This window comes from Dromaius novaehollandiae, chromosome 4 (genome assembly GCF_036370855.1).
Source record: "Dromaius novaehollandiae isolate bDroNov1 chromosome 4, bDroNov1.hap1, whole genome shotgun sequence".
Lineage (NCBI taxonomy): Eukaryota > Metazoa > Chordata > Aves > Casuariiformes > Dromaiidae > Dromaius > Dromaius novaehollandiae.
The window spans coordinates 53,369,406-53,389,283 of NC_088101.1; the positions used below are offsets into that span (position 1 = coordinate 53,369,406).

Here is a 19,878-nt window from a genome sequence, read left to right on the forward strand (position 1 = left end):
TACTAAGGCTATGCTTGGCAATGCTTTTCCTCCTCCCTGCCTTTGATGAAACAGTTGCTGCAGAGCAGAGTTTGAAGGAATAGAAAACAGGAAAGGGGGTTTGATTTCTCGCAGGCAGGGTTTTTCTTGACTCAGGTATTCTGGGCTGTAGCGTGGAGGTGAGAACATTGAGTCCTACTAGGCTGACACGCTGAAATGCAACCTTCTTAATGCCCTACAGTTTTTAGCATAAAACATGATTAGCCTTTCCCTGTAAAAATCACGATTTTGATAACTGTGCCATGCATTATTAGAGTCTCTCTCTATAAATCATGATTTTGATAAATGTGGCATACTACTTTTTGTTCAAACTGTAGTTAAGAATGTTAGGGTTCTGTTTGGGGACCTCTCTGAAAAGGCCACAAAGAGTTGATTTTTGCACCAAAATCCCTTTTAAATGCAAATCATTTAATTCAGGACTACTGTATTTTCATTTAAAGGTAAAATTCTGATACACAGCGAGAGATCTGGATTCAAGCCATGGTTCTGCATATAAATTGACTGCCTCAGGAGACAGATTTGTTGTGATAAATTTGGGAACTCTCTGATCAGCTGCCTCAATGCTTCCTTATATTTATTACCTGTTGTTTAAGAATATGCCTAGGAAGATACCAGCGCTCCTATCCAGCAAGCCCGTGAAGGTTTTAGGAGTGAAGTGGCAAGGAAGATATTTGACTCCATGATCCCAAAAAGATGAGACATCAACTCTGTGATGGGGAGTAGTCCGGCCCCTGACCGTTCTACCAGTCTATGAGCAAGTATCAGGGGTGTTACTCAGTATCCCACTTACTGTCTGGCTATGAGAAAGTCATGCTGCGTCTTTACGACAGCCTCCCTGTCCCACACATTTAAGGTGTTAGGAAATACAGTTCTTGTCTCCTCACCTCTCTTTTACAAGCAATGAAACAAGTGGACCTGTTAGGAAGGATTTTAGCATAGAGTTGCAGTACAAAAATTCTAACTTATAGGAATATGGAGGTCACATTCATTGCTAGCTTCCTCCAGACTTGTCCTAACAGTAACTTGTCTATATAATTAATAGTAAATTCAAAGATAGATCCTTCCTTTTTAAATATATTTTAAATATGTCTTTTTCTTTAACATGTTCAATTAAGATGTTTTTAGGATGCTATAGAATATCACTTTAAAACAGAGTTAATTGAAAAATTAAATGTTGTACGCACTGGGCTTCATAGATATCCACTAAAAGTGATGCAGTGTGAATTGTGCCAAGGAACTGTAATGTGTGACCAAATGTCCATCTGGTTTTCTGTAATTATCACCATAATATTTGAGCCTTGGAAGGAGGCTGAGCCAGCTTACTTCTGGGATCTTTTTGAATATCATTTTCTAGAATCTGATGATTTAGCACAGTGTTATACCTGAGCTAGTTGGCTCAGCTTTTCTGCAGCTTTGTGTGTCGCTTCATTCAGGCTTCTGAGGTGCACTTTCTGGTGCTTTTTCCTCCTTGTCTGACAATTCTGAGATAAACAGCTCGCATGGAATAATTAAATATTCCTAACGGTGAAATCTCAATGATTTTTCTCTCTATTCGACATCTTGTGTTTCTTCCTTGTTGGCTTTTTTCTCTGTACATAGCATACATGCCTTGGCTACTAGTATAGTATAAAAATAAAGCCCTAATGGGCAAAAGTTTGCTGAGTCTTAAATCATCTACTACTTTTTGAGAGAGTTAGTATTTTCTGTAGAGATCTTACCAGCTCTTTTACCACATTTAACATGATGCAAAGTTAAAAATAAAGGCTTAAATAAAGTCACACATTTGTCAGGCAAATCCAGCATATAAACATTAAATATTGCCAGACCCATTACCTTTGGTCCACGTAAGGACTGGCTAGTAATGAGATAAAAAAAGAGTCAACTGTTCTGTTATTGTCTCTGAAAGAATTTGGGAATGTAGTGGAAACATGAAGGGTGGGGCTGTCCGTTCGAGGTGACGAAGAGAGGTGGTGGGTATTCCACGAGGCAGCTTGGAACCAGAAGTAGCACACTGTAACTCAGCTACATGGCTTCAGCACTGATCTCTGTATCTTGGCCTTGCTCTGGGTAGACACGTGACTTGCTTATAGCCCACTGGAGTCATTTCAAATGACCTGCTAAGTCTAAGCCTGCTCTTACAGACTTAAGCCTTTAAAGTTCATACAGAGCAAATCTATGCGTTTGTCCCTAGACCCTGAAGATGCATCTTTAATGCAATTTATCTCATGCTCTCCTAGGCTTTCCCTCAGTATCCGAATGGGCACCTAAGTGAAATAAATGATGATGATTACATTGTGATTCTCTGAAAGAAGTTTCTTCAGTTCAGCAACTGTAGCATAGCAAAGCTAAGAACAGGAGAGTGGGGTTTTTTTAAATTTATTGGAAACTGTGTGATACAAGCATTCTTTTAATTACTTATTTTTGAGTCACTGCTCATTTACAGCTATTTCCTGGTAGCCTGGAACATTCCTGAATAAAATACTATTAATATTAAGAATTGAACTGAATTCTCTAAAGCAAAATTCTACTTGCTGACAGGTTTTTTTGGTCTTTGGTGTCTAGGTATACAACTATATCTGTTTCTACTAGAGGATGCACTGTTCGGTGTTGTGCAACTTTTTGATTACACATCAGGTAAAACTAAGAAGAAGTGAGTCTGTGAGCTACCAAGCCAAGGCTGCTACAGAGAAGTAAGTAACCTTTCCATATGAAGGTAGAGATAGCTGCTCTGGGTGCCTTTCCATTTCTCATAGTTAAGCAGAAATTTGTTATTGGAACCAAAAAACTTAACGAAAAATTCATAAACATTAGAATTTTCCTGTGAAAAAATATGGTCCTGAGAAACTGTCATTTTCCAAGAGAAGTCATGATATTGAAAATCTTCCAGAAAATTCTATTTATTGACACTTTTAGATGTACTTCCCATACTTATTTTGAAGCTGGTCCATGAAGTTTTTCGCAATGCATCATCTGAAATATTTTTTTTCATATTATTTTTAATTTTGACAGAAGAGTATATGAGTGCTTCTACTCTGTGTTGATGGCATATGGAGTGTCAGATGTGTTGAAATTAGAGGAATTTGTTACGCTGCTTAGATGGAGGAGGAAGAGGAAGAAACAAGATTGTGCTATTTTCCCAAAGATAAAAAGGAAGGAATGAAAAATTCCCACCATTAGTTAGGAACTCCATTTCTGTTTGACATAAGGTGATCCTTCTCATGGTCTTCCCTCCTGTATTCCACACTCACCTCACCATCATAACAACATCAGGCCCTGAGACTCCATCTTATTTATCCTGAGACAAAAAGATCTTTTTGCTTGTAATTCTTCTGTCCCCGTGCTCTGCCATATTCCTGAAGCTCAGATGCTTCACATTCAAGTGTGTGGTTTGTTAACTGTGCTTCTGTGAGTGCTTTGTTCTGTTCATCTCTCCAGCAATGCTAATTAAAAGGAAAATATTCCAGCTCATGTTGATACACTGTAAAATAACTTCTGTTATTTTTGTTACTTTTGTTGTTACTTTATAAAATATTCAGGCTTCAATTCATCTAGCCTTGGAGTAGCTAGGGGTAGATTTAAAAGTGCCCCGCTGTAGCTACAGGCTTTTATCTCCTTAAATGAAGAAAAAATAAAGAAAAAAGGGAAACCAGTAGAAAAGAAAAAAGCAGTGTCTGGAGCAGAGGTGGGGTGATGGGTATTTTTTGTGAATGATGCTGGATCCATAGTCCTGTGTGAATGTCTTCAGTTTATGCTTTTTTTGAAAATTGCCAGATTCATCCATGGGATTTTAGCACTGTCATTCCTTAAACTGCTCTTGCAATCTCAGGTGTATATACACTTCACTCTGGGCGTGTTAACATAAGCTACCCCTTATGTGGGCAGCCTTCAATTTATGTGTAGACAAACTGAAGCACTGGAAAAGTAGCTTGTTAAGATAAATAGAAAACAGCAGAGCAATAGGCAGGGTTTCCATGCCCTTGTTCTGCTGGCCCACTCCTTGCTTTCCCTTCTGCTCTCATTCTTTGTGACGAAGGTGCTTTGAAAACAATGCTTTTATGGTGCTTCCTTTCCCTTCTCAGTTTCTCTGTTCTTCTAGTATGTTTGACAAATTAAGAATATACTTTTAGGTTTTAGAAAACACATCCTTGCTGTTTCTCTTCAGTTACCAGCCAGCCTTGAGATCTATTAATCACCAGCTCCTACTTCAATGCATGTAAGACTTTTGGAATGAAATGCAGATGCTGTCCTTTGTGTTATGTTTTACTTACACATTTTGCAAATGTGATCCCATAGTGATAAACTTTGAATTCAGGCATTATCTGTCATGCTTGTTTTCAACTTTCCCTCCTGGTTTGTGTTGGTTTTGATCTGTGATGATTGATTTATAAGTCTGTCATTTATATGATTTTGTGTCCTAGTGGACAGACTTGCTTACATATTTAGAAATTCATGACACAAAATGACTTGACAAGTCGTGAGTTCTGTCTTTTGTACTATAGATGTAGATAAGTAATTGTTACATGTATTATATGTATATATATGTTTTGCTAAAGATTATTACAGGCAATAAATCGAATGCTACGCAGGTTTATTAATTCAACTTACTACCTTTGCTACCGAAAAATGGCAGAACAAATGCTCATCATAGCATGAAATTGGATACTACCTCTTGTAACTCAAATTATCAGGATAAATTTCTCTTACAACCTCAAACCACTGAGATTTAAGAATCTAGTTAGACAAATCTTTTCTATTTCTGTTGCATTTTAAATTATAATGAAAGTCTGTGGACTGGAATTGATCATCAAAATCTTGGTAGGAATTTTCTCACAAATTTATATTGCAAACTTGAGATGTTATCTGTTGATTTCAGGATGGCAGTAATCAGAAGGCTATAGAGTTAATTAGTACAGAAATTTGATCTTTCAGTTTTTCAACATTTGTATTTATGGCATTATCTTAATCATGAAATGTTTCTTAGGGAAACTGAAAAGAACGCAGTGAGCTCACACTGTCTCTGTAATATTACCTTGTGTCTTTTAACCTCTTGCAAGGAAGGCTTTCCATCTTTTTCAACTTTACTTGACAGGAGTGTATGGCCCTCTCAACATTTACCCATTAAAGAGGAGAAGCATTCTGTGCATTTCAAAGCCCATGCTTGTGCTCTTGCTAAGCCCTTTGTCTCAGTCCATCCTTCCAGGTAAGACTTCTACCACTATCAATTCTCATTTTTTTCCAATAGCATAGGTGACCTGCCATATAGGGTCCGAATTTATGGATTCGCTATGAATATCTGTCTTGCTACAAGATCCTTTTCCAGCTTCTCTGCCTCTCCATGCTGAATTGTGGGCCACATAGCAACTACGGAGAGAACAGTCTATGAGCTTGCCGTCCTGGTCATACCTTCCCCATGTGACAATGGTGTAAAATCCCGGAAACTGTAGCAGAAGGGCTGTGCACAGGATAGCTCAAAGGAATTAGTCTTTCTGTACACAAATGAAATCAGTGAAGAGTAAGAGCAGAGTTTTAACCCTTTGGATTTTTTTCTCAGTGCAGTTTTTATAACGCAGCAGTGTAGGTCAAGGATCCCACTTACTCTTGCATGGGGAATCAAGGTTGCCTCTGTCTAGATTTACCGGACTTCCCTGATGCCTGTTGAACTGCTTATCTATAACATTTATATTACATACACATGTATCAGAAATATGAAACTTGGAAGTAAAGAATAACATGGTAATGGTGCCTTGTCCATTTAGTAAAAACTTAATAATTCCTCATAGTGAAAAAGTTTTATTGTTTTCAAAACAGACCTACCAATACCAGTCAGATTTGTTGGATGCAGGTGTGGGTCAGTTATGGAAGCCTAGTCAGTCAGATTCAGAATGATTTGAATTTACTGATCATGGCCAGTCGGATTTTCTCAGTTGCCAGTGTATGCAGTTCTAGCGTATGCTTTAACAGTGGTGTTCACTGCATGAAATGTAGAGTTGGCCTGCACATATGCAGCAGCTCTTTGTCCAGGATTTACAGACCCTTTGTGGTCTGGGCTACTGTAAATCTGTGAATTCCCAACCAAAGCAAAAGGTGATAAGTAGTAAATAAAAGCAATTGTCTTCCAGGCAGATCAGTTGAGGTAGCTGGTCTGATTAAATGTCATTTTTCCTGGAGGACTCCAAAGGCTACTGCACAGAAAAGAGACACATGGTTACGAAGGTGCAAGACATCTTCAAAATAGCCATTTTAGAAATGCATAAATGTTAGAATGAAAGTGAAAAATTTCTCTCCTGCTTTTCTTTTGGATATCAGACAGAGTAAATCTCTTTGATGAGATTTACTTTGAAAAAAAAAATCATTCTTGCCTGATGGAGACAACACAGTAAAGAGAGTTCAGGTTCTTCTGCAGCATTTTATCTGGAGGAAGTACTCATGCATCCAAGAGCTTCTCTGTATGCAGAGGAAGTACTATTTTTTAGCTTCATACTTAGGCCAGTAGAAATACATAGCTTATTCAATTATGTTTAAAAGGAAAGCAGTGCGGAGCTGATGCTTTGCTTCCTGTTATCCATGTGAATACAAGTAGAATTTGTCCTTTATGAATGATAAAGAAAGTTCTTCTCCCCTTTCCTCCTTGCAGTCTAGAGCACTGCCTTTGTAATTTATGGAAAGCAAATACATGTATTCTTACCTATATGAATCTATTCATGGGAGGAGGAGGGCGAAGGAGGTCAGTGGCTTATTGCAAGTTTTTTCTAATTCTAAGATTATGTTTGGAAAACCATGGTCAGTCCAGATTGCTAGTCTGTCTTTAGTGTGATAGCTGCTATCATGGGAGTGAAATGTCTGCAAATTTTGCTGGCTGGCAAACTCTGATTCTATTCTAGTATTTGCTTTAGAAGGCAGCTAAGTGGCCAGTCTTTAAGCAGAAATGTAAAATGATCTATAACAAGAGAGCCTGTTAAACAGGATTAAATAACAAAACTGTGAGTGACAATTTAAAATTCCTAGGAAACTCCTTTAGCCTATCTAGACATTTGTATGTTAAAATAAAACTTTACATATTTCGATTCACATCTTAGAAGTCTAAACAATGTTATAGCAGAAATGGGGAGGAATAAGAAAAGGAGTTGACACATGAGCCTGATCTTTTTTGTGCTGATTTACTGAAGGAATGAAGGTTGCATTTCAGTTGATTTAGCTTATACTTGTGTGAATGAGAATCAATTAAATCCCCAGTTAGAATGATTTCTACTTTATTTTAAGCCTGCAGTGTTTCTGGCATGGGTAAAACAGCACATTTGCATTAAACTGTCCATGGACTGTCATTAAAAAATTTGTCTTATTTGCACAGGCAATACTTGTCCAGAATAAAAAAGAACAATTTTGCGGACAGTACAAAAACGCTAGGATTAAAAGAGAAGAATTTAAGTCTATGGGAAGCCTAAACCTTAAGTAGATAAAAACTGAAATATACCCTTACTAAATATGAAGCAGAAGTTTCTTTGGGTGAGAGATTGAATGGCAGGTTTTGGTTGCTTACAGTGGCTCATGACGATATATTAATGTCAATAGGAGTTCTGACATTGGCTTCCCCAGGGCCAGGTTTTACCTCAGATATATTTGTCCCAACAAATGCTGGAGATCATAAATTAGAAGCAAGGAAAGTTAGAATATATAAAGATTTAGAAAGATGCCAGATTGTATCAGATTTATAATACATTTTCCACCCTTGTAAGTCAGTCACATCAGCAAGGCTAAAACGGGTATCCCTCATCAAGCTGAAATTCAGGAAGACAAGTCTGTGAAATTCACTGTATCAGAAAAGGCAGAAATTAAAAATTCTCCTTGTGAGAGCTGTATATAGGCACCTATTTTTACTTATGTTATCTGAGGACTAATGCTAGCGATGGGGATCTGTGGATTTATTCATGCTGCTACTTCAATAGTATAAAAAAATCCTGCACAGTGTACTGACCAGCAACTCACAGTGTAAATACTCTGATGCTCTTCACATCATCTTTAGGTTTGGGTTGAATGAGAACAGCAACCAAAATTTTTATTTTACTGTTGTCTTAGCAGATCTCAAAACACTAAAAAAAGAGATTGATAATGCTTTCCAGATGGGGGAGGCTGAGACACAATGCAGTGAGGTGACTTCCGAAGTGCACTCTGCTATCTGGCAGATAGCAGAGTTGGAAATAGAGGCTTGGTGTGCAGAATCTGAGTCTGACAATTATCACAAGATCTTTCTAACAAAACACTTATTTCTGTCTGGTCTTTTTTGTGGTCGGTATCTTACAGAGTGGTTGAGGTTGGAAGGGGCCTCTGGAGATCATCTAGTCCAACCCCCCTGCTCAAGCAGGGTCGCCTAGAGCACGTTGCACAGGATCGCGTCCAGGAAGCTTTTGAATATCTCTAGAGAAGGAGACTCCACAGCCTCTCTGGGCAACCTGTTCCAGTGCTCAGTCACCCTCACAGTAAAGAAGTTTTTCCTCACGTTCAGATGGAACTGCCTGTGTTTCAGTTTGTGCCCATTGCCTCTTGTCCTGTCGCTGGGCACCACTGAAAGGAGTCTGGCCCCATCTTCTTGACACCCTTCCTTAAGACAGTTGTATACATTGATAAGATCCCTTGTCTGTCTTCTCTTCTCCAGGCTAAACAGGCCCAGCTCTCTCAGCCTTTCCTCATAAGAGAGATGCTCCAGTGCCCTAATCATCTTCGTAGCCCTACGCTGGACTCTCTCCAGTAGTTCTATGTCTCTCTTTTATTGGGGAGCCCAGAACTGGACACCAGATTGGACTCCAGATGTGGCCTCACCAGGGCTGAGTAGAGGGGGAGGATAATTTCCCTTGACCTGCTGGCAACACTCTGCCTAATGCACCCCAGGATACTATTGGCCTTCTGGGCCACAACGGCACATTGCTCTCTCATGGTCAGTTTGTTGTCCACCAGGACTCCCAGGTCCTTCTCTGCAGAGCTGCTTTCCAGCAGGTCAGCCTCTAACCTGTACTGGTGCATGGGGTTATTCCTCCCTAGATGCAGGACCCTGCACTTGCCTTTGTTGAACTTCATGAGGTTCCTCTCTGCCCAACTCTCCAGCCTGTTCAGGTCCCTCTGAATGGCAGCACAGCCTGCTGGTGTATCAGCCACTCCTCCCAGTTTTGTATCATCAGCAAACTTGCTGAGGGTGCACTCTGTCCCTTCATCCAGGTCATTGATGCATAAGTTGAAGAAGGCTGGACCCAGTACTGACCCCTGGGGGACACCGCTAGCTACAGACCTCCAGCTAGACTCTAGGCCATTGATCACAACCCTCTGAACTCTGCCATTCAGCCAGTTCTCAATCCGCCTCACTGTCCACTCATCTAACTCACACTTCCTGAGCTTACCTATGAGGATGTTATGGGAGACAGTGTCAAAAGCCTTGCTGAAGTCAAGGTAGACAACATTCACTGCTCTCCCCTCATCTATCCAGCCAGTCATTCCATCACAGAAGGTTATCAAGTTGGTTAAGCATGATTTCCCCTTGGTAAATCCATGCTGACTACTCCTGATCATCTTCTTTTCCTCCACATGCTTAGAGATGACATCCAGCATGAGCTGCTCCATCACCTTTCCAGAGATGGATGACTGGCCTGTAGTTCTCTGGGTCCTCCTTCTTGCCCCTTTTGAAGACTGGAGTGACACCGGCTTTCTTCCAGTCTTCAGGCACCTCTCCTGTTCCCCATGACCTTTCAAAGATAATGGAGCATGGCCTAGCAATAACATTTGCCAGCACCCTCAGCACTCGTGTGTGCATCCTATCGGGGCCCATGGATCTGTGCGTGCCAAGTTTGCCTAAATGATCTCTAACCCAATCCTCCTCGACCAAGGGAAAGTCTTCCTTTCTCCAGACTTTCTCTCTTGTCTCCAGGGTCTAGGATTCCTGAGGGCTGACCTTAGCAGTAAAGACTGAAGCCAAGAAGGCGTTCAGTAACTCTGCCTTCTCTGTATCCTTTGTCACCAGGGCACCCACCCCATTCAGCAGCGGGCCCACATTTTCCCTGGTCTTCCTTTTGCTACTAATGTATTTGAAGAAGCCCTTCTTGTTGTCCTTGACATCCCTTGCCAGATTTAACTCCAAATGGGTCTTAGCCTTCCTTGTCACATCCCTGCATGCACTGACAACATTCCTATATTCCTCCCAAGTGGCCTGTCCCTTTTTCCACATTCTGTATACTTCCTTCTTCTGTTTGAGTTTTGCCGGGAGCTCTTTGCTCATCCATGCAGGTCTCCTGCCCCCTTTGCTTGACTTCTTACTCATAGGGATGCACTGATCTTGAGCTTGGAGGAAGTGATGTTTGAATATTAACCAGCTTTCTTGGACCCCACTTCCTTCTAGGGCCCTAACCCATGGGATTCCTCTAAGTAGGTCCCTGCAGATGCCAAAATTTGCTCTCCTGAAGTCCAGGGTTGCGATCCTACTTATTGCCCTGCTTCCTTCTCTCAGGATTCTGAACTCCACCATCTCATGGTCACTGCAGCCAAGGTTGCTCCCAACCTTCACATCTCCAACCAGTCCTTGTTTGTTAGTACAAGGTCCAGCAGCACAGCTCTGATTGCTGCCTGCTTCACCACCTGTGTCAAAAAGTTATCATCAGTGCTCTGCAGGAACCTCCTGGACTGTTTGTGCATAGCTGTGTTGTCTTTCCAGCAGATATCAGGGTGGTTGAAGTCCCCCATGAGAACTAGGGCCTGTGGTCATCAGGCTACTTCCAGCTGTCTGTAGGAGGCTTCATCAACTTCCTCTTCCTGATCAGGTGGCCTGTAGTAAACACCCACATCTTCTGATACTTCAGAAATGTTGACAAATTGTAAACTTTGCAAGTTCCAAAAGAATATGGATTTGCATGTGTCTTATTTCACAGAGAGGATCAGATCTTGAAAAGCATTTAGATGCTTAATTCCCAGAAAATCGGCTGAGAGATTTAACCAAGCTTCCACAATAAAGCTATATCTAAGCAAACCACTGAATCTAGCTCGCCTGAGTCCAGTACAGTGCCCTGGGGCCAAACAGAGATGCAACATGATGTGACATGTTATATCTTCACTATACAACATTATGAAAGGAAGAATCAGAATCATGTCTTATTTCATGCCTGACTAGAATTCATACAGCTGACATTTATGACTGGTAAGTCAAAACAACCTACATTCACAATTAAAAAGTCCTTTTGTGAATGATATGCAAAGATTTTTCAGGCTGCACTTTTGGACTCCTTGGTCTGAAGTATCCTTCCAGTTCCTGTGTAACTGCAGAGCATGAGAATAATCCAATAATTTTGACCTTTACAGCACCTATAGTGAGCTGTTATTTCAGGATTTGTGTAATATCATTGTTCATTTATTACTCAATTAAGTAAAAACCTCCTATTCTCCTAAATCCCTTGAGACTTCAGGGGACAGACTTTTGCTTTCTGTCCCCAGGTTCTATGGCTAAGAGGGCACCAATCCTTTATATTCCTTTAAGAAAACTAAGTGTTTTCTTCCCACTAATTTTCAGGGCTTGACTCGTCTCTATCGTATTTTTTCCAATGCTTTCTGCCCAAAACTTTTGCAAAGTTATCCCACTATTACTATGACAGCCGAATTCTGCGTCAAACTTTGTTAACCTTCAGAGCAGTCTGAAAATAAATACAATATCTCATTTTGTTCTTTTAATGCTTCTGAAGAATTTCTTATGCAAGCTTGAGGCAATTGTTTTTAAACAGCCCCCTCCACGTAGTCAGTCTGGGGCAGCCGAGAGTGTGCTGAAGAATGGTAGCTCTTATGTCAGGTAAAATGCTATAAAACGCACACATCGCTTTACACAGTTTTCAGACAATAAAGCCACCAAACTAAAGCCTGTCACGTTAAGCTGCACTCCTTATTTCAAGCTGCATGCTCCTCCATTTGAAGACATAAATATAGCATTGCAAGCCCAGACTTCAAATATAGACAGTACTATGTAGCGTGACACACACATTTCATTTGAAATGATTTAGTGGGAAAATATCATAATGCAATTAGCAGCTGTAGCGAGAAACCCATGAGATTAGGCAAACAAGACAACCAGATGGTGCTCTGCATATTCAATCAACATTTTTCATATTGTATCATAAACTTTATTTTCTGGTACTGGAGCCGCATGATTGGATCTTGACCAGCATATGTGTTAGTATGCATTAACAGGAGTCACTGCTGTATCTCATATACATTGTCATTAGAGGAACTCACAGTATCACATATCCATTCAAGCGCAAAGCCAAAGAGATGAACCGTCACTAACAAAGAGGAAAGACTAGATAGTGCTTTCTTTTTTTTACAGTAATTGAGGGAAATCAACAGACACTGCTAAACAGTGGCCTAGATTTTCTGCTGTACCCACCTGCAGCGTGGTCTGCTGGTGCAAAGGTGTTCATTGGCACAGTGTTCAAAGGATTGCTTTTTCATCGGCTCAGCGTCTCATAAATTTAAAAGCAGATAATGCTTAGTATGTTCTCTTGTTCTTATAATACCTTTTCCATCTTTATTTCTGCATTACTCATGTGCTAATGATACTTTGAAATGCTTGACCTTGTCCCCAGCTGTGCTTCTTGCAGTCTGGAATAACATTTTTATTTGCTTAACATAAGTTAATCCAACTAGATGTATTGAGTAATTATAGTCTGTATACTGCAAATATTGAAGTGCTTCATTTTAAGTTCTCAATTGTTACATTTCTGGAGGCATTTCTATTTTATTTTACTAAGTAAGGCTGGAAGCTGCCACTGTTATTCACACTGAGTAATGGTTATTCACAGAAGCTGCTCCACTGAAAAAAATGTACCACTCAGAAGGAGATTTTATTCAATACAAGAACAGCAGGAGCTGCTGTGAATTCCCTCCTACGCCAAAGCTTTGCTTGGGGCAGGAGAAATAGGGAAGTCTGATCCCAGGCCTTATACCAAAAGTTTCTTGCCTTAAGAAGATAGTGGTAGAGAGGGGCTCAGAGGAATTCTGCACAGTATGATCTAAGGCCAGGCTAGGACCCTAATTATAACTCTTTCTGAACAGTGAAGAAGGAGCTGTAATGTGGTTTGGGAATCTACCTGCTGGTTTCTGTTATGTCTGAACGAGGACTAGGATAGCCACTCAGACTGTTTCTCTTAATAAAAGAAAAAATAAAGAAAAGAAAACTGCATATGTAAAAAGCAAGTTCAAAAGGTGAGCTGCACAGAATAGAGAGCTGTGCAATGATGAAGCAGAACAGCAATCCCCTGGTGCACCGACTGCTGTTTAAGGACTCCACTTGGCTGTAAGTATCACAGAAGTCTGAACTTCAGATTAAAATATCCAAACAATGTCGGCAGTGCTTCTTCTTGTGTAAGGTGCAAGTACTTTACTTGTAGAGTATATGAGTCTGTCTGACTGCATAAATTACTTGTGCAGGCTGCCAAAGCCTCATTTTATCATGCTCAAGTTACAGTTAAGAATCCAAACTTGAGCTAATTTACTATACCATACTGAAAAACCAAATGCAAAGGAATCACAAAACATATAAGCAGGTGGAAAAGGGTGAACCATTTACCAGTGAAATCCCACAGGGATCTGAGTTGAGGTCTATATCACTCAATAATCTTGATATCATAAAATAAATTGTTTTAGGTAAGGTTAAATAATTTCCAGATAACAGCATTACTCAGGGTAGCCCACATTACTGATAATATGAGCAGCTGCAAAAGAATCTCAAAAAGCTGAATAATGAGTGAAAAATGTCAGATGAAATTTAATGATGACAGATGCTGGGGAGGAGGGTGGAAGAGATACATGTTGAGGAGCAAAGCCTTGGAGTCACTGTGGGTAGCTGCCCGAGAACATCAACTTGGTGCATAGCAGCAGTCAAAAAACCAGATGAGGAATTATCTGCAAAGAATAGAAGGCAAGCCAGAAGATAGCAGTACAACACTGTGAATTCATAGCACTTTCATAGCTTGAATACTGTATGTATTTTGGGTATCCCTCCTCAAAAAAGATGCAGTAGAACTAAGTGAGGAAGAGAGCTTTTTAAGGAGAATGATGAGAAACATGGAAAGACTTCTGCATGAGGATAATGACTGGACTGAATAGGACACTTAGCCTTCAGTTGGAGTGGATGAGAGAGGAATATGATACAGATTTGTATAATTTTGTACCGTGTGAAGAAAAGCAGTAGGGAATTATTAATTTATCATTGCTTGTAATGAAGGAACTTGGTGTTTGCTAAAGGCAAAAGGTTTCAAAAGGAAAGCAGCATTTTTCACACAACACACACAAAAAAGTCCTCTGTTAAGTTGTTTCTGAGTTTTTAAAGGCCAAAATTGTAAAAGAGTGAAAAAATGGATCCATCAGGAGAGAAGGTAGCTGAAAAAATCCCTAAACTGTGTTTGCCATAACTTGGGGGGCAGGGAGTGAAGATATAGAAGAGAAGAATCTCATACATCTCCTGTTTCTAATACTGTTTTCCTAAAACCTCTGCTATTAGCCACTTTCAGAGGTAGCATACAAGTCGCTGCGGTTCTCAAAATCAAATCTCTTTGCCTAAAGTTCGTTAGTAAACTTAAACTCCATTTCACATTGTGAAAAACAGGTAAATATTTGTGGTGTTTAAACACAGACTGTTTGGACCAGCCTCTTAAAAGTAAACATGCTGTGATCTCTGGGCTTGTATTGCTTAGAGAAGGAGGGCTTCCTAGAGGCAGGTGCGAGTCTAACATAGCTTCTGCACCTTGCCTTCAGCTGCCCTTTCAGTGAAAGAACAGTTCCATTAATTGATGCAGTTTTGCAATATCCTTGAAAAATTCCTGTTGCAAAATAAAAATGTCTTTCAGAGCAGAGGAAGATTTAGCACACATCATGTTAGGAAATCCATAAAGTTTTTTTAAAAATACAAGCTTATTAATGTAGTATCTAGGAATTTCACCGAACTAGCTCCCCATATAAATAACTGTCTTCAGGCTTAGCCTGAAGTTTACGGTAAGTTTTGTGGCTAAAATTATTTGCATATACAATTTTATTTTTACAGTAAATTATCCATGCTTTGGGCACAGGTTCCCAAATCAGTGCCTCCAGAAATATTTCCTTCATATTTAGGAAGGAAATTTGGAAAACTAGCCCACATGAGTCTGCAATACTTGGCCCCCTATTGCCCCTTCTCCAGGATGAAATAGAATTTCAACACAGCCTAATTTATTTATTTTTTTGTATGCTCTTAGATTATATTTAGGTTACAGGAGCTCAGACTGAATTGTTTTTACTCTGGCAGGTTAATATCTGACCTGACATTCTGAAATTTATTTATTTGATTACTGTAAGAGAAATCCAGACAGGCATTAGTCATCTCTCATATCTAAAACAGAAACTTTTCTTTGCTTTTGAGCTTTCTGCCTCTTTTCTCATGTAATGGTAAAATGATCTCGTGGAACACCGGGCCTGGCCACCATGCTTGGTGACAAAGCCCCCACAGCACTGGGTATGTTGCTATAGCACCATCTTCTTAGATATGTAACATATCTGATTTTATCTACTTTACACATACATATGTCAGGAATTGAAATGTATTATCTTTCCTGTTTTGTAATGGCACCGTTGTTCCTAATCCTAGGGCTTAGAATGCTTGCAAGAGGAGGATGGGTCGTGTGGATCAGGTGTCTTCATTGCTGGACTTGTTTCCGACAGTGTGTCAATCAAATGACTACTGATTGGAGGTTTTGAGCATTGTAACCTTTTGGATTTAAGTGTCTGAGCTGGGAGCCCTTTGTACGTACAGAAAAGCTCTCCCTGGTACTTCACTACTAAATGAAGTGATAACTTCAGTTCAGGATAAATCACCATTCTCACGGTATAAATCAGAGGTTTGTAGATTACTGTGGAAGGGCTCTCAGGAAGCAGCCCTGGAAAGTTAACCTCTGCAACCAATTTAGTGGCCTTACTGAGCAGACTTTTCCAGTCTGTGCTTATGACGATGTATCCCTGTTGTATTGCCAAACGAGTGTGTGTTCTGGGCTAGATGGATGGGAAATCTTTTGATGGGAAAGACAGGAAAAAAACGTCAATCCACTACTGTATCTGCAGTTAAGAAATATATATCTGTGGGCATTCTTTTTGACTTAAAACAGAAAAAAAAAGACATATAACCAACAAATTTAAATTAAGATATATATATATAAATTGTGTAACCATGGATTAAATGTTATAGCATGGCTAATATATGGAGAATTAAGATAGCTCTGCATATCTGCATGATTCTTTTCACAGTGACTATAAACTACTTGAAAAACAACTGGCAATTCTGCAGGCTTATGGATGAGCCATAAAAGAGGATAAAAGGAATAAAAAGAATAAGTGTAACAAAGATAGCTTCACTGATGATGAAACACCCCATATTTGAATATGAAGTAGTTAAAAGATGCTTGTTTACAAACATTATTTTTATTTATGTTCTCTTTTCTTCCTTGGAAATGTAAAACATGTAAAAACTCTTCAGAAAGAGGTTTCCTGTTGCCTAAATGTATCTTCTTGACAGTGACTATGATCCTTAGCTGAAGAGTAGAGGAGATGAAGATTTTTGGGGAGTAGTAACATGATGTATGTTCAAGTTTCATACTTCCTGATGGATTTGGTGATAACATTACAATGCTAAAGTGTTGACATAAGGCTGGGAGGTGAATTAACTGGAGTGGGGCTGTAATTCCTGAAAGTGAAAGTAAATAAATGAATTAATGAGCTATTATGTGTAGTTATGGTAGTACAATCAAACTAGGAGAGAATTTAAACTTGATCATTCTATGTTACAAAAATCCATTTAAAGTTCTTAATATAATCTCATTTCTGTGATCCATATTCAGTGACACTGTCAAAACTAAAATTATATTATGGAACACACTAATGGTATTTTGGAGTGATCTTCCTAGTATTCAAGATTCGGAATAACAAGAATGCCTAATTTTCAAGAATACTTTATAAGCATTAAGCATACAAGCTTTATAAGGTATACATTTCAGGAAAGGGTAATCTTATTTCTTTGTAAATAAGAAGGGTGTGGGGGGGCAGAATACAGTCCGACCAGCCATTACGATACACCTGCCAAATCAGTTATAAGAATGATGCATGCATTCCATTGTACCATATTGTTTCATAATAATAAACTTCTGTGTGTTTCTAATTTCCTGTACAGATTGATGGATTGTTGTTAGATGGTAGAGCAATCCTTTTTATTTTCATGCCAGTTTTATGTCCCCATATTAAAAAATGAGAGAAGTGCCCAAGGAAGCACCTAAAATAGTCAGTGTTCTGTGGAGCATTCTGGGTATAGGAGAAAAGTTCTGAATGAAAGGAAGGAAATTTTGCAATTTCTTTGTTTCAGATGTTTCCCAAACTTTTAGTGAGAGATCTGAAGTAGAAGGCGTGCCTGAGCAAGTAAAGAGTTTGAGGGAAACTATATTGTGGAGATTAAGTGGTTGTCACAGCAAGACAGTTGCAAACTGAGACTTGAACATTTGAGATCTCTAGCATCCCAATCAGGAGGTAAGTGCATGAGAAAATACTGCTTCTCTAGCTCATGATGTGGCTTGGCAAGAATGCAGTGCAACTGTTCAGTCTGCTACTGACAGTGTACAGCAGTGTGCAAATTCAAAGCCTGAGTAATTCAGGTCCTGGCTGGAGCTAGATTATCATTTTTGCAGTCACTATGTAGTGTTGAAACAGTAAGTGGAGCCTGCAAGGCCTATTTCAAAAAATACCCCAAGGAGCAGTAGGAGGAACTTGGCTCTGTCTTCCAAACTGATAGAGATCTTACGTGGTATTGGGCTTTAATTTGTGGAAGAGACAATTACATACAGATTAAAAAAAACAAAGACACTTTCCAAAGTGCACTCAAAGATATGAGTGCATCATTATTAATACCTCAGATTTGCTGACTTGCCCAATTTTTTTGTATCAGTTTTGAAAGGGAAGTGTAAAAGGCAGTGCCGGTAAGATATATTCTGACAGTGACTTTGGACTGAGTTCCATGATCATGATGAATCCTGGGGGAGAGCAGACTTGTGCCTTTACTGTCTTGCACCCCTTAAGGCCTTAGCAGAGGCCATTTACTAAACTACTGCCATTTGCAGGCAAATAGTCAGAAAGGGGCAGAGCTGTGTCTTAGGGACTCTTCTTGCTGGCCAGGTGTAAAGTTAGTAGATAAGCTGCAAGAGCACAAGAGTGAAGCATGGGGAGTTGGAGAGATTTTGGGGTGGACTGGTTTATTCTCTGGCCTGCTTATATAGTAGCACAGTCATACACTTTTGGCTGCTCATAGCAGATTACTGGTATTTATCTGTCCTGCTGTCTCACAGTGCAGGAAGTACATAACCAGAGAAGTGGAAACAAGAGAAGCGCCATCATTTATAGACATTTTCTTATGTTTTAAGAGGGAGAAAGTTCTTACCAGTGTGATAATAGATGCATTTTTATATTATAAATATTTTCACAGTGAAGACAGCTTTAACCCCTTTCTCACCTTACAATGCACCAGAGAAATCTAAGAAACAGATTTCCTGTACTCATTATATTCCACTAACTGTAACATCCTAGATGTAGGTATCTGTAGGAAGCAAAAGAAACTATTTGCTGGGATATATGTGCTAACAGAATTGAATGACTTAAGTATATAAGGAAGATAACAACATGTTTTAATATAAATAAATACAGTGATGTTTTCTATTCTTTATACAGTAGTTTAAGGCCTTTCAAAATCTTGGTTCACCTTTAAAACTCCTCTGGCAGTGTAACGTGATACATAAGGCTGAGTCACACAAGGGATTCAGTTTTTCTTTGGTAAATTGCTGTTTGCATCTTCTTCATGACAGTCACTTAATGCTGACGGTATTTATTCTTTCAGGTATACATGACGTGACTTTTTTACCCATTTGAAATGTCGTCTCACTTTCGGGTACTTCAGACAAAACCGGTCTTGTTTACCTTATTCCAGAAGGAAATCTATTGGGCTGCTTTATTATTAATTGCAATTGGTTAGATTTCATGATCTGATTTTGAACCTGAGGTTGAGACTTAAACCAATCTATAGAGAAACGTTCATGTCTAATACTCACATTTAAGGCAGGATTTACTAGTTTTCTTGTTTGGTAATATTAGCATGCTTTTTCTAGCTGATTCATGGTTTCTGTTCTGTTTTTGAAGAGTTAAACATGAGTTTTCCTTCAGATTAAACTGAACGTCATTTTGCCAGTTACTTTGCTGACTCTTTTGCTAATTTCTTTACTGATTAGTTGATAATTTGGTGTGCTTTCTTTTTATTATTTATAGCAGAATCTAGTTATTTTTTTAATTCCTCCAGTGCTGTTGTTAGTTTAATATCCCTTGGGGAAGCCTGTCTTGCTGGAGCTACCAAATGTTACCAAGTGTGGCCCTGCTGAAATGTACTGCTATAGGGATTTTATAATGATGGTCAGCTGAAGTCTTGATGAGTGTTTTTATTATAAAATACAAGTGTGGGAGAAGCTACAGCATCAGATATAACCTAAGTTTTAAATTTGAGAGTTGTTATGGATTTAGAATAAGCCATACTGGCAGAAATTGGAATACGGCCATTTCAGCTTTTTTCTTACAGATTTTTAAAATTAAAATGGAATGGAGTAGTCTTGGGGCTGGATTAGAACACATCTCTTAGAAAAACATTACTTCTTGACTCAAAGATTTCAAACATTGGAAAATCAGTCACCTCTTTCAGTGGTTTATGACCTTTGGTGTAAAAGAATATGCTCGTTTTAATATTGGAAACTTCCACTTATTAATGCTTGTAAA

The 19,878-nt window shown here is 39.2% G+C and overlaps 1 long non-coding RNA gene across 1 annotated transcript; it reads left to right on the forward strand.

Annotated features, from left to right (window-relative positions):
* Positions 1 to 2,599: 2,599 nt before the first annotated feature.
* LOC135328393 (uncharacterized) lies at positions 2,600 to 18,843 on the forward strand. The gene is made up of 3 exons (XR_010389225.1): positions 2,600 to 2,729; positions 5,129 to 5,239; positions 17,438 to 18,843. It is a non-coding gene; the product is annotated as an uncharacterized LOC135328393 (long non-coding RNA).
* The last annotated feature ends 1,035 nt before the right edge of the window (positions 18,844 to 19,878 follow it).